At 38.4% G+C, this 4,534-nt stretch overlaps 1 long non-coding RNA gene across 1 annotated transcript in view; it reads left to right on the top strand.

Moving 5' to 3' along the window:
• LOC104992592 overlaps positions 1-2,437 on the top strand; it is a 17,697-nt gene extending 15,260 nt beyond the window's left edge. Inside the window, exon 4 of the long non-coding RNA XR_825726.1 lies at positions 2,173-2,437. This is a non-coding gene — a long non-coding RNA (uncharacterized LOC104992592). The remainder of the gene's footprint in view (positions 1-2,172) is intronic.
• Positions 2,438-4,534: the final 2,097 nt, after the last annotated feature.

Here is a 4,534-nt window from a genome sequence, read left to right as displayed (position 1 = left end):
TTAAGCCCCACCCCACAATTGGCATCTCTGGGGAGTGGGGCCAGATGTGCATCTGGGTGACTAGGGGGTAAGCTGCCAGGAAGTCACACATGTTCGTCAGAGATTTGACACTGGATAGTATTATATTTCTCTCTAGGGACAATGAGTCACAGAATATAGGGAAACTGTGTACATATTCATTTCATTTTTTCAAAAATGTTCCATGCCAGAGTTCAGCTTATTGTATATACAACCTTGATTTCGTTTTTTTAAGTTGTTTATTGGAAATGTAGTTTTTAATTATAAAATGATGCATATTTGCTGTAAAGAATTGTTTTTAGATAAATGTTTTGAAAGCTTGTTTTGTCTTCCAATCCTTTCCCAGAGGTAATTTCTGTTAATAGTTTGTATATCATTCCAAACTTTTTTCTCACACACACACATCCAAATATGCTTTTGGGTTTTTGATAGAATGAGATCATATTCCTTGTACTGTTTTGCAAGTACACCAAAAGTTCCATGCAGGCACATACTGCAATTTTATTATCACATCTAGAGAAATTAACACTAATTCCTTAATACCATTTAATATTCAGAGTATGCAGATTTCCCTGATTGTCTCATTAATAACTTTTTACAGTTGTTTTGGTTGAGTCAGGATCATAACAAGATCTGCCCATTGCATTTGACTGATGAGTCTCTTAAGTGTCTTTCATTTTTTTTTTTTACAAAGATATAAACTATGTTTTCAGATATTTTAAGTCCCTCTTAAGCTGTAATAGTTCCTTCTCCCTCATTTTTCTCTTACCATTTATTTGTTCAAAAACTAGGCGTATTTGTCTTTTAGAAATTTCCCATGTTCTGCCTGTGGCTGAGTGTATCCATTTAGTGTCATTCTGTTTTATCTCTTGGTTCCTCTCCTCTCTGCATTTCTCATAAACTGGCTGTTGGATTTGAAGGCTTAATCAGATTTAGGTCCAATTTTTTGATAAGAATACTTTGCAGACACTGCTATGTTTAGCTATGCTGAATGAATTAACATGCTTTTTTGAAATTAATTTTTATTGGAATATAGTTGCTCTACAGTGTTGCCTTAGTTTCTGCTATACAACATAGTGAATCAGGACAGGACTTCCCTGGTAGCTCAGATGGTAAAAATCTGCCTGCAGTGCAGGAGACCCAGGTTCGATCCCTGGGTCAGGAAGATCTGGAGAAGGGAATGGCAACCCACTCCAGTATTCTTGCCTGGAGGTCACCACAGAGCATTGAGTAGAGTTCTCTGTGCTATACAGTAGGTTCTCATTAGTTATCTATTTTATACATTAACTTGCCTTTTTTTTGTCACTTAATATATTGTGTACATCTTTCCCTGTTGGCACTTATTCCTCCTTTAGCTGCTTAATAATTTCCTAGTATGGACTGCCATAATCTATTAAAACATTATTAATATAGATTGTTGGCAGTTTGAAGTTTTTTTTTTTAACAATGCAGTAAATCTATTGAATTCTTAGAGAAGTTCAAAACAGATTAATAAACTGAGATAGAAAAGGTAAGCTAGTAGTTTACATGTTTAAAAATGTTTAGTTTTATTTTAAAAGATCAAGGAAATAGTCACTGGCCTCTAAAATTTTTATAAGTAGATTCATTACATATTAGGAGAAAGGCAATCTGAAGAAGAGGTGGCTTGTCTATGCTGTATCTTTGGATTTGATGTATCTTTGGATTTGATGTGTGTTTCATTCCAGAAAAGAATGATGGGGTGGTGATGTGAGGAAAGGTATGTGTTGGACTTGCTGTGATATCATCATGGTCTCCCCCAGCAGATGGATGGAAATATAGTTGTTTGATTTTCAGAAGGGGAGGAATGTAGTGTGTGCTGTGCCATTTAAGTAGTTACTTTTCATTTATTCACCCATCCATCTGGTTAATTTATCTCAGATATACAGCCAGTTGAGAATCTGCATATAGTATTGGAAATAAAAGATAAACCAAAATCCTTTCTGGTTTTTAGTGTACTCATTTATAAAATGGGAATAATTACAGTTTTCACCAGCTCATTGTGATGTCATATAATGGTAATATATGTATTTGATGTGACTTTCTCTATTTAAACCTAAGAAATTTTAAAAATGCAAACTCTTAGAGCTGTTTTTCTGGGAGGACAGTATATTTATGTTTTTCTTTTTCTTTTAGTTATAGGTAAACATTGGAAACTCCATATGGTAAACCAGTATTTCTACAGAAAAATGGCAGAGAAGTCAGTATTGAATGTAGTAAATTGGCATTCTTCTTCTGGAAAAACTGTCCTAGGCCTCTTTGTTATCTTGGGTGATGCCATACTCCACGTGGACTAATCTGAAATTCTTCCACCTAGAGATAATGTATAAGCCTTAGAACTCCTCGTTCTCATGTTGCTATTTATGTACATAATTAAAGATCTAAGTTAAAAAAAATTGTCCTTTTTTCCCCTGATATTGTTTGAGTGACAGTTTAAGTGTACCTGATGTCCTTTCCCTGTGTGTATATGTGGTATGTGTCTGAGTGTACATGTATGTATGTGCATGGTGTGTGTGTGTGTGTGTGTGTATGTAGGAAAACCACCCACTCGTCTTAGCATCAGCTGGCAGTCTCCAAAGGTTTCATTAAGAAGAATGACTCTAGGGGACATAGGTTCGATCCCTGTTCAGGGAACTAAGATCCCACATGCTGTGGAGCAACTAAGCCTGTGAGCCACAGCTATAGAGTCCATGTGCTCTGGAGCCTGCCCAACACAACTAGAGAGAAGCCTGAGCACCATGAAGAGCCTGCACGCCACAGCTAATACCCAATGCAGTCAAAAATAGGTAAATAACATTTTTTTTAAATAAAAAAAGAAGAGTGGCTCTGGAGCTGAGAGATCATGCTTCCATCGCCAGCCCAAGGAACAAAACTTGTAAGTAATAGTTGCCTGACCATAATGAGAAGACATACAAAAGAAAACAATGACCATGACTCCTTGTTTTATGCCATTGCCTCCCAGCTTGTATAGATCTTCCAGTTCTTGACTGCCAGTGGGAGGCATGGAAAGTTGCTCCACAGCATGTGGAGCAACCCACTCCAGTATTCTCGCCTGGAAAATCCCATGGACAGAGGAGCCTGGTAGGCTAAAGTCCATGGGGTCACAAAGAGTTGGACATGACTGAGCGACTAACACTTTAACTTCACTTTATACTTTTCAGAGTACAATTTTGTATCTTTCCTTTTTGGCTTGTTTCCTTACCTCAGTGCATTTGTACTCTGTTTTTTTTAATCCTGAGTTAATATTCTCTATTTACAGTTACACTTTTTATTCTGTTTCTTATAACCTTTTTTTTTTCTTATAATAAGACTGACTCTTGGGGACTTCCCTGGCAGACCAGTGGTTAAGATTCCATGCCTCTACTGCAACGGGCACAGGTTCCATCCCTAATCAAGGTACCAAGATCCCACATGCTGCACAGCATGGCCAAAAAACAACAAAACAAGGCTGACTCTCAGTGCAATTTATCTGTTACTTAATCAGAGTAGTTCTGTTTGGATAACTTTAATGCTTTGGAGGAAGCTTCTCTACCGTACAGTGTGATCTAAGCTTCTCTGAAGAGACAAATGTGGCATGCTCTATTCTGTGATCATATCTCCTAAGAAAAATTGCTGTGTCAAAATCAAGATTTAAAGCAGTTGTTTCAGTGGGGGGAAAAAAGACCAGTGATACTAGAGAATGCCTTCACAATCTTATCACCTGTGTCACACCTTGGGACAAAGTTACAGTAATAGTAGTAGAAGAATCGAGGCCAGCTGAGAGACCACCCACTGAGGCTGTGGAGTAGCAGGTGCCGGGGCCGCTGGGTCAGCAGCTTTTGTGCTAAATGCAGGGCTGGATTCCAGCCCAGTGGTGGCCCATGTGATGCAGATGGATCAGTGGCATTATATCTAAATGGCCCAAAGAAAATTCAAAATGTATGTATAATGCTTGTGTTCACATATAAAGATAGAAAAATGCAACTTACTTGTGGTTAAATGGCAAATCTGTGACATCACATCACTTTGCCAACAAAGGTCTGTATAGTCAAAGCTATGGTGTTTCTAGTAGTCAAGTATGGATGTGAGAGTTGATCCATAAAGAAGGCTGAGCACTGAACATTGCTGCTTTTGAATTGTGATGCTGGAGAAGACTCTTGAGAGTCCCTTGGACAGCAAGATCAAACCAGTCAATCCTAAAGGAAATCAACCCTGAATATTAACTGGAAGGACTGAAGCTGAAGCTCCAGTACTTTGGCCACCTGATGCGAAGAGTCGACTCATTGAAAAAGACCCTGATACTTGGCAAGATGGAAGGCAAAAGGAGAAGGGGGTGGCAGAGGATGAGATGGTTAGATAGCATTACCTACTCAATGGACATGGATTTGAGCAAACTCTAGGAGACAGTGGAGGACAGAGTAGCCTGGCATGCTGCAGTCTATGGGGTTGCAAAGAGTCAGACACGACTTGGTAGCTATACAACAACAACAAAAAGTGACAGTTAAAATTAGGCCAAGTA

This window comes from Bison bison, unplaced genomic scaffold (genome assembly GCF_000754665.1).
Source record: "Bison bison bison isolate TAMUID 2011002044 unplaced genomic scaffold, Bison_UMD1.0 scf7180017848590, whole genome shotgun sequence".
Lineage (NCBI taxonomy): Eukaryota > Metazoa > Chordata > Mammalia > Artiodactyla > Bovidae > Bison > Bison bison.
The sequence above is the reverse complement of the archived record's forward strand: the minus strand, read 5'-3'. Positions and strand labels throughout refer to the sequence as shown.